At 36.0% G+C, this 11244-nt stretch overlaps 1 long non-coding RNA gene across 1 annotated transcript; it reads left to right on the plus strand.

Annotated features, from left to right (window-relative positions):
• The first annotated feature begins 9314 nt into the window (after positions 1 to 9314).
• Positions 9315 to 11010, plus strand: LOC138147916 (uncharacterized). Its single transcript, XR_011164925.1, has 2 exons — positions 9315 to 10867; positions 10913 to 11010. It is a non-coding gene; the product is annotated as an uncharacterized lncRNA (long non-coding RNA).
• Positions 11011 to 11244: the final 234 nt, after the last annotated feature.

Consider the following 11244-nt stretch of genomic DNA (forward strand, 5'->3'; position numbering starts at 1 on the left):
GTATTCCCAACACTTAGCACAGTACTTTGCACACCTGGTAAGTGCTTAACAAATGTTTGTTGACAGACTGATTGATAGTAATAGTAAAATGGATTCCATTTTCAAACACTCTAATTGTTGTGAAGTTTTTCTTTATTTTGAAAATTACTTTTTTTTTTCAGTTTAGCAAGCACTTATTTTCCTTCTTCTACTCTCACCTCCTACTTAAGGGGAAAAAAAACCCAACCAAACTTGAAATAAATATGCATAGTCAACCAAAACAAATTCTTACATCACCCATGATGAAAACTATGGGTCTCCTTCTTCATACTTAGCCCATCACTCTTTGTCAGGGGAATAGAGAGTATCTTTCATAATTGGTCTTCTAGAATCATGGTTGACCACTGCATTGATCAAAGGGCTTAAGACTTTCAGAGTTGTCCATTTTTACAAGGTTGTTCTTGGATAAATTTTCCAGGTTCCAAGAAAAACTTCTACTCACTGTTCCCAGATCTACCTTTTGGAGCTAAGCAACATAATTCTGATGTCTTTTAACTCTCTTCTAGATTAGACCTTCAAATATTTGAAAACAAAGTCATGCTCCTTCTAAATTTTCTTCCACTACCTGATTTGTATGCTTAGAACATTTTTTGTTTCACTGTTATCTTGGTTATTCTGGGTACTACACTTTCAGATAAACATTGACAAAATGAAATGTACCTAGAGGATAATAATCTGGATTTTGAAAGGAATCTGAAAAATCATGTTTTATGAGGAAAGGGTAAAGAAAAACAGAACTTGTAGACTGTAGGGGAATTTTACAGCTGTTTTAAAATATTCAAGTCTTGTCATGTGAAAGAGAGGTCAAACAATCTATAAAGCTTGAAAGAATAGCACAAAGAAAAAGGGGTAGAAATAACAAGAGGAAGACTTTTATTTGCTCAACAGAGTCACAGCCTTCTGAAAGGGATAGCTATCCAGAAAAGGAATTGATTGTCTTGTAATTTTTTTGTGATTAATCTCCCACTATAAATATTTACACCATAAATATTTAAGCAGGGGCTAATGATCATCCACTAGGGACGCTGTAATGGGATTTTTGCATTGGGTTGAATGAAAAGTTGGATGGGTTGACTTCTGGAATTCCTTACAATTCTAAGATTCACTGATTATATGAATGTCATCGTTTCTCACATTGGTTTTAGTTATACACAACGAAGTTAGATATCAACACTTTTTGTACCTCAAACAAGACATGATTTGAGTTTTTGGCAAAGATTTAGCCTGCTATTATTTTATCCAACCCACTTAATCTGCCCTTAATTTAAAGGAAAAGTGCTTCCTGCTAGTTCTTTGTCTTTACAAACTTAGTTCTCTTAGTATGGTAAAAATTCAAGAGAACTTTCTTCTAAGAAAGATCCCTGGAAAAAAAGGAAGTGAACTTTCTCAGATTCTCAGGAATCAACTTTTTTTTCTTTTTTGGCATTTATTTCCCTTTCCTAGTATAAGTACCACTTACAGGATATGACATCATAAATGGTTCCAGATCTCATCAGCAATCCACGATGCATTAAAAAGTAATCAAATCCAGATGCCTGCTTAAGTTAAAAACTCCTTTCCTACAAAAAGGGAACTGGACCCAAGGGATATTAGTTTGTTTCTAACATATTCTTTCAAACATGAGTAAAGTGCTATAGTTCTTTGCCCATAATAGGCACTTATTAAATAATTATTGAATATTGATTCACTGCTCAGGAATATTCATGAAATGCTTCATATTTTCCAAATCCAAAGACAAAGGAGTGAATTTATTGCTGAAGGAGCTGTGTCATCTCAACCTTGATATTTTTTGCCATAAATAAAACCAGAAGAAGGAAGTTGCAGCTAAATAGAGGTACTAAATTACAGGTACTCCTGGGAGAGGCAAAGAAAGGATTTGGTGAAATGCATTCTATCATATATGCCAAAGGCTATGAGAAATATTATTTCATGAGATATTTTGTCTTCAAAATATTACAGTTCTAATTAAGAGCATTTACATAAAGATTATCATGAAAATAACTGCAGTTTATAAACTTACAGTAATTGCTTAGAATGATAAGGATGATGAAAAAATTCAATGAAGAACATGAGAAGAGGATCCAAGTGAAATCAACATACACTCTGATATTTGTTGACTTTGATGCAAAGACAAGAAAAGACATAGATGGGAGAAATGTATGGAAAAGCATAATTCAGAAAGAAGGAATATGAGATATAAAAGAAACCTTAGTCCTCTACAACATGAACAGTTTCTTTGAGAGAAGAATTATAGGTAGTTGACATGGTGAGCACCAAATAATGTGATAAAGAACAAAATAGATTAATTTTATCAGACAGTTAAAGACTTTTATTGATATGGGAGTTACCTTTGAGTCATTTGTCTGCATACAGACCATCAATTTGCCAGAGGTACAATTAGAAATTTTATAAAAAAGAATAATAATGAGAAAAATATGTGGTATACAGTTGAAATAATTCAACTCCAAAGTATTCAAACACATAACCAAAATTTTCACAAATGAATAAAGGACATAAAAAATGACAATAATATAAAATATAATAATTTACCCCTTAGTTTAATCCATGTAAATTACAAGGAGAACAACAGAGTCCAGAAAGTATCATAGTCACTTTAACATATGAAGTATTTGTCATACATGGAGAAACAGTTGCTAATGCCACAATAAAATGTGAACTCCTTGAGTTCAGAGACTACTATTTTTCATTTATCTTTATGTCCATAGGTTCTAGTAGAGTGCCTTGTGCAAAAGAAGTACTTAATTAAGTGCTTGTCCTATTGGATTGGATTGCCAGGTAATTTAGGTGTCTTACAATTTAGTGGTTTGATGGATATATTTTTGTTTATATTTTTATTGTTATTAAATTATAATTATTAAAACTTGCCACCATTAATCATCATGTTTAAATGTGTAGAGAGAAGCTGAGCTAAAAGAATAGTGGGATGTTAATTCAGTATGTATGTCCCTAATCAATTACTCAAAGCTTCCCCTGAGAATCATCTGTAAAAACTGCTATGTCTAACTATTCACACTGACCCTAACCCTGACAGGATGTATTATGGTGTATGGATAGAGAGCTGATTTTGGAATCAGGTAGACCTGTGTCTACAATATTTTGGCTGTGTGAATATGTACAAGTCACAACCTGTCAGAGCCCCAGACTAAGATTCTAAATGGCAGAGAAGGTGCCATTATCCATTTGCAGAGAACGTTACTGACGAATCCTAGGTGCAAAAAAAAAAAATTCTCACTACAGAATTATTATGGTTAAGTTTATAACTACTGAAGATTGTTATAATACTATTCTGCCCTCATGGACTAATTCTCAAAAAGGCTCTAAGTTACATGTGTGGATCTTTGACTAATATCCTTTAATGGACTCTCTCTCTCTCTCCATACACACACACACACACACACACACACACATTCACAAATGCCTATTTAGTGCATCTTACATTTCTCAAACTCTGGCAAAAACTTTAAGGAAATGCATTTACAAATAATGCCCAACTCCACCTGTTATTGAACTCACCTAACACAGTAAACAATAACTTAAGGAGTGAAGAACCTTTCACTCTACCTTTTATGGTGCCCTCTGTCACCATACTAGAAGTTTGTATAAAGATACTGGAATAATTAAGTCACTCTCTGGAATAGATGTGCATGTAACTTTTAGAATTTTGCTGTTTTTATTCATTGCTTCAACTCTAAAGTTATTTTAGGTGCTCAGTTAAATGGCCCAGTGATGAATTGGTCTCATGACTCCTTTGATGTAATTAACTCAGAAATGTGACATTTTTACATTTTGGAACTCAATGCAAACTTTGCCTCACTTTGATCTTTATAAATTATTTTAAAGATCATTTTGTACCTAGTTTTTGTTATGTAAGTCTTGAGATGGCCTTTGGCCAAAAGGAATAAAATTGTAGCCTGATGTAAATTAGAAGCGAGGAATTTGCTCCTGATATGCTCCACACATTTAATGCTTCTTCCTAGTTAAGTCCTCAATTTCTTTATGCCTTTTTTTCCTTTGTGAAATAAGGACAGTGCTTCTCACCACATGCTTATAAAGATATATGGCATGTTCATGTGACAAGTGATATGTGAATACATCATAGCCTTATACCAGTGTTTCATAGACAATTCTACATACTGATCTACAAGCTTGTTTCGAAAAAAAAAAAAAAACAACAACAACAAACCTTATGCCAGAACCTCCACTCCTTTAAAAAAAAATCTCAGCACAACATTCTTTATGAATCTGGGCATAGTGGATAGAGAGTCGGCTTTTCTGGAGTCAGGAAGATTTGACTCCCACCTCTGACACATACTGTATAATGTGACACTTTAAAGCCATTTAAACTCAGTGCACTAGGAAATTCCTTAAGGTCTTGGGCAAATCATTTCATCTCACTGTGTCTCGGTTCCCTTTTCAGTTAAATGAGGAGGTTGAACTCAATGGCCTTCAAGGTCTAGATCTGTGATAACTGTATGTTGCAGAATAATTGCTGATCTACATTAGTAAGTTCAAGTTTAAACAAAAAAGGTCTTTATGCACTCCAAGCAATCTTTTAGTTTACAACTAACTTACAATTTTTAAAAAATGATGTGTTCTAGTTATCACTCATTCCGAAAGGATAGTGCAAGGTTTGCTTGTTTTTTTCTCGTCTCAAGTTGGGGAAAAAAAACTACTTTCGTGACTTAAAAATTGAAAAGTTGCAATGTCCAGCGTCTCCACAGCATGCATGTAACATTCTTTTATATGATTTTTATCAATGTATTGAGTACATGATTGATTTTTATAGTTATCTAGCTACCAAACTTGCTAAATGACTATTTTCCAAATGACAAAACTAAGCAATTTTTCCACTTTGGAAAATTATGAAAATAAATTCATTTCAGTAGTACTTTTCAGGGTAAAGGGCTATGACTAGACAATACTGTAATGGCCAAGTGTAAGCTAGAAATCAGCCAAATCACAGCCTGATTTTGATCTGCACAATACCAAATATAGATTTTTCATTAAACTGATCAGTTACTTGATTATAGTGATCAAGTGAATTGCTTGTTTATTAAGTATCAACAATATTTCAAGCACTGGGAGCGCCAAAACAAAAAGCATCCCTACACTCAAGGAATTTATGTTCTATAGGGGAGTGGTGGTTTGGGAAGGATATTTTGGTTTGGAAAGTTACGGGGTGGTGAATGGAACCATAGTATATACTGACATGGTATGTTCAATGGCATTGGAAGTATTGATTTAAATATTGTTCAGAACTGGAAGAAGGAGTGTATTGCAAAGTAACTACTAAGAAGATGGCCAGAGAACCACGACAGTCATGGCTGGAGCAGCTACCCTCATATAGTGGGTCAAACAGAAAATTTGCAGTTTGCATTTTTGGGGATTTTAGTCTGTGATTTCATCACAAGTGTGGGGAACTCCCAGTATGGAAATTCTTTCTAAAACAAATTGGCAATTCCTCTGCAACTTAGAGTCTTAGAGAAAGAAAGACTTAGGGCACGAGGAACTTCAGCATTTTGCCCATGGTCACATAGCCAACAATAAATAAACAAATAAATGAATGAATACATAAATATAGCAAAACTGGAATCCAAGGTTTCCTCTTTCTACTATACCACACTGATGACCATTTTACTAAACTTCTATATCACTTTAAGTAGGTCTACAAAAAACAAAGTGAAAATGTCTATACATTTGATCAATGTAGACAACTAATTGAGATAATTTGGAGGAACTTTGACCTCAACTATTTAATTTGGTTATGTACTGATAAATTTACCTGGATAATTAAATATTTCAGTTTTCACTTGCCAGTACTTGAGTATAGGAATCTGTAGAGTTCTCTATTTTTAAAATAAATTGAAATAAATCACTGTAGTTGCTAGTCATACATACAAGGAGTCAACAGGGAAATCAATAACCCCTAACCTCTCTTTTCACAGAGAGATAAATTGGGCATGAATTTCTAATACCTTTTTTGAAGCATACTTGTTTAAAGGTCACATATGTATGGACAAATGCTATTTCTGAAGAGCATTTCAAACTTCTTAACCTTTAAAAAACAGTTTAAGAACACCATTAAAAGGGAGAATATCTTTGAAAAAAGAGTGAGGACATAGGTTTGCATTTCAGGGAATAAGTTATACTGATGATGACTTCATTTTCTCTTGAAGCCCAGCCTGTGAAGTCCATTCAAATGATGCAATCCTGGGGGGCAGGGAGTGGGGGAGGAGTGATAGTTCTATTTCATTGTGTAGCACAGTGTCTTGCTGGCATGTCAAAAGTTATGTAAGCAATTCCAAAACCAGGAATTTTCAAGTTCACATTGCTGAAGGCTTAACATTAAATGTGGGGGTTGCAGCTGCAAATAGTTTATCACAATTAGGATCACAAGGTGGAGTTTTGGTTTGAGAAATAATCACATATTATCAGTCATGTAAGAGTATATAGTTGTGAGGGCACTAGAGGTATGTGTCTGGTGGAGTGGGAAGAACATACACTGGGCATCACAAGGGTCAGGAAGTTTGGCTACTCACTTGGTGTATAAGCTTGGCAAGTAACTAAGTATTATAGAATCATAGAATCTCAGGGTTAGATGGGCCCTTAGTGCTCATCTGGTTCAATTTTCTCATCAGTCAAATGGAGTAGTAGAATCTACCCTCCTTAGCTGACAGTTCTGCTGTGTGACTAAAGGGAGATAACAGAGGTGAAAAGGGTGCTGGGAAAATTTTGAATGCTCTATTGATGCAAAAAGGTAAACTCATTAGCATTACTCTAAGAGTTGGAAAGAAGTTTAGATAAATAGAAAAAAGGGGCTTTCAGAAAACAAACACACATCAGTAGTCTTTCTCTTCACTGAACTGAAATTAATAACACCACTTTCGATTGCCACCCCGAATTCATCTACTTATGGTACTAAATGTACCATCAGTTAATTTAAAGACTCTCTTTTCAAGACTACTAGGTTCTCACCAATTCAAAATATGAAATTTACCTAAATCTCTACATTTACTGGCAAGTAATTATAATTAAATGAAGTTTATTTATAGGGCCAATAATTAGGTAGAAAGAAATTCTGATTAAAAGAAAAAGTACTTTCAGACTTTTTCTAATGTCAAAATCGTTGACTTAAACAATTGACTTAATTAATCTTACTTAGACCAATGCGATTTCTCTATAGAATACAGCTGCCTATGCATATATATATATATATATATATATATATATATATATATCCCTATGGTATCTATGTTCTTTATTCAATGCAATTAAGCTAACATTTATTGTGTCCCTGCTGTGTTTGAGGCATAGGATACTTGCTAGTCAGGGTTCTGGGGATACAAAGACAAATAGGAAAAACTCTCTATAGGGGCCTATAATCTAATGGGGGAAAGTTTAACAATTATTTGCACAAATGACAATAAGTGTTGTTAAGTCATTCAGTCATGTCTGACATTTGTGGCCCCATGGACCATAGCAAGTCAATACTCTCCATAGAGTTTTCTTGGCCAAAATACTGGAGTGATTTACCATTTTCTTCTCCAGTGGATTAAGGCAAACAGAGATTAAGTGACTTATCCAAGGTCAGATCTACCTAACTCCAGACCCAATGCTCTATCCACTAAACCATCTAGCTGCCTCCAAAATAATAGGTATATAAGTATAATAAGAATATTAATATCTTGTACTTGATTAATTGCCAATTAATTTAAGTCCTTCCTGCCTTAAAGTTTTTCACTCACATAAATGAAGTCACTCCTGCACTCAACTTTATTGCTTTGGAATTAATAACTTCTAAGCACGAATTGTGACTATTTATTACTCTTAATGTTTCCCATCACCTCTATTACAAATGGCCATTTTCTGTTTCTGATCGCTCTCTAGTGAAATTATTTACCTTTGATAATATATAGGACGGTAGAGTTAGAGTCACAAGGCACCCAACAGATCCTTTAGTCAAATCCCACCATTTTAGAGATGATGAACTAAGACTCAGGGAAGCTAAATAATTTAGTCAAGGTCACACATGTAATTGGTAACATGGGTGGAGTTTAAATCCATGTGCCCTGTTTCTATATCCATTGTGCTTTCCACTATACGTGCCACTCCTGTTTTATTCTTCTATTCTTTCCCATTCTCAATTACCAATGAAATTAGTGTTTTATTGGTGTTCAAGTTTTCATATGTTTCTATTAAGAGTGCTGAGTATCATAGATAACAAGCAAGTCTTGGAGCCAGAAAGACCTGGGTTCATTTCTTGCCTCTGACACATATTAGCTGCATGATAATGGGCAAGTTCATCTTCTAAAGATGAAGTTTCAGAGAAGGTACCAATACTCACTGGTAGATTTCTGGGAGTTCTGTATTCCAATGTGGGAGTTCTCTGTACCAATGAAATCACAGTTTGAGTTTGATTATTACCCTACTTCACATCTCAGATTTTCCATCTCATGTTCCTTCTCATCAAACATTTTCTCGGTAGTTGTTTCCTCTTCTGCAAAATGAGGTTGGACTGAAACTTTGTAGGATCTTGGATTTAAAACTGGAGGGATCCTTAAAAGTCATCTTGTCTTACAGAAAAGAAGCCTGAGGCCCAGAGGAGGGAGTGGCTGGTTTAGGGTCATAGGAATAACAAGTGGTATAATTGGGGCTTGGATTTCAGATACTCTGACTACACACTCAGGACTCTTTCCTCAAGGTACTATCAGCTCTGATACTCTATGATTCTATATCTGTGGTGTTCTTCTCTAAAGAGTAAGTTGAATGGGTTTCACCTCCCTCCTTTAAGTATTTATAATGTAAATTAGAGAACATGGCTCTAGATATATGTACAAGTCTTAACCACACCTGAACTAATATGAAAAACTACATACTATTGGCCACTAAGTGACTCTGGGCTTGGAGTCAGGAAGACTCATCTTTCTGAGTTCAAATCTGGCCTCAGACATATATTTGATGTGTAACTGTGTGCAAGTCACTGCACTCTCTTTGCCTTAGTTTCCTCATCTGTAAAATGAGCTGGAGAAGGAAGTAGCAAACCAACCCAGCATCTCTGCCAAGAAAACCCCAAATGGGGTCACAAAAAGTTGAACTGAAAAATGAAGACAATCACATGGATGTATTATCATATCACCTACATTAAAAGCCTACTCTGATGACTCCCTGTGGTATGGAAGGACTCTGGAAGCTTTGAAGGCTATACTGGCAGAGCCCAAGCTCTGACAGGTCCTCAAAAACTGTGAAGGCTTAAGATATGGGACTGGAAATAGAACATGGGTCTGTCATTTGAGTTGGGCAAGATTCATAACCAGGAAATCAACCACTAAGAGAATCAGCCACCAACTAATCATTTTTTTCAGTCATAGAAACTCATGACACTTTATCAAAAGTATGAAATATTGATAATCAAGTACTTTCTACACTAGCACAAATCCCAACTTGTTCTTATCTTAGTAAATGGTTTAGAGAGCACTGAATGTGGAGTCTAGAAAATTTGGATTCCCCCCCTCCAAATAATTAGTAGCTTTGTTACTTTGGGCACATAACCTATCTGGGAATCAGTTACCTCATCCAAAAAATGAGGGCATAGGACCAAATGATCTCTTAATTCCCTTCTGGTCCTAGTTTTATAATGCTAAAATTCTGAGAGTTTTCATATTGATGAAATAGCAAACCTTTTGAAGCACTGCAATTTCATTATCTATAACCAAAGTACATACTATCAAATGGCGAAGATGTGATAGTAATGGCAATTAAAGATTCCCCTGTATTGGCTTGGTTTTCAAATTGATTGTATTAAAACCCAGAGTTTGTTAATCCCACCTGTGGGATGGACTTTTTGATGTGAAAAGAAAGTCCTGACTGGGAGGAGCTGGTGACGCAGATTTGGAGAGACAAGAGAGAGGCGGAAGTTCTTTTTGGAAGCAGCACCTCGTGGAGAGAGAGAGACTAAGAGATTGCTGGTGGCCGCTTTGAATTGCCCTGGACTTTTGAGACCTGCCCCCTGAGCTGCCAAGGACTGAGGAGACATGGCTGTTTTGCTGGTACTTTGTCTGTCTGTTTTGATGTTATTTTGCCAGATTTGTCCACTGGTGAAAGACTGTCCTGTTGAAGAAGTCCTGGAACCTGGCATTTGGTTAAGAAGGCCTGAGACTGTCCTGCAGACAGAGAGTGAATACTGTCCACTGGTGAGGGACAGTACTGAGAGTGAATACTGTCCACTGGTGAGGGACAGTACTGTTGTTGCAGGGGTCTGGAGACTGTCCGGCAGACAGAATGAATACTGTCCACTGGTGAAGGACAGTGCTGTTGTTGCAGGGGTCTGGGAGCCTTTCTGTTGGTTCAGAAGCCCTGAAGAAGGATTTTCTTGTTGTATGTTTACAGAAATCCTGGGAGAGGGCTTTGCTAATGTGTTCAGGGGTTCTAGGACTGTTCTACAGACAGAGGATAAATTCATGAAGGGACTGGCAATGTATCTTATGGCCTTGCTAAGCCTTGTCTCCCCAGGAACTAAGATTGCTGAGAACTTGCCTCGTGTCAAGATGAAGAAAAGACCTCCATTTGGGTATTAAGTGCTGTGTTTAAACTTGATGTAACTCTGGGGTAGATTCAATTGTGATCCAGGGGTGGGGAACTTTTGACCTTTTTGTGTTCTATGGTTGAGCAAATGAATGTATTTTACTTATGTTTGGAAACTAATCTCCATTTGAGAAGAGGGGCTTTGTGGTGGACTTAATTAAGGTATAGCCTAGGGGTGGAGAAGTATTTGGAACAGAGACTTTGTAATTGATTGAATGATTGGAAAGTCCTGGGGTGGGGTAGGCCTTGGAGATGATTTAATCACACTTAGTAAATGCTGTATTTTGAATGATGTCATGTTTTGATCTTCTCTGTTCTGGGTTTGTTACTGAATAAAATAGAGAGCACCTATGCTGGTATTTTGAACCTGGGAAGTTGCCTTTGCTTGGTATTGCATTACAGAAGACTGTTGGGAGTTGTATATATCAACAGAGTGGCATGAGGAAGAATTCAACTATGATAGTAAAAAGAAAAAAAAAACTCATCACATTTTCATGAGAATTGATTGTTCCCTGCTCCTACCTCCCCTGTTCTGTGGGAAAAGTTGACAGTTAGTACCTGGATGACATGGGAAAGCCATTTATCCTCCCTGGGCCTCACTTT

This window comes from Petaurus breviceps, unplaced genomic scaffold (assembly GCF_028583685.1).
Source record: "Petaurus breviceps papuanus isolate PSGF00001 unplaced genomic scaffold, PetGlider_PUasm1.0 90808, whole genome shotgun sequence".
In the NCBI taxonomy this organism is placed as follows: domain Eukaryota; kingdom Metazoa; phylum Chordata; class Mammalia; order Diprotodontia; family Petauridae; genus Petaurus; species Petaurus breviceps.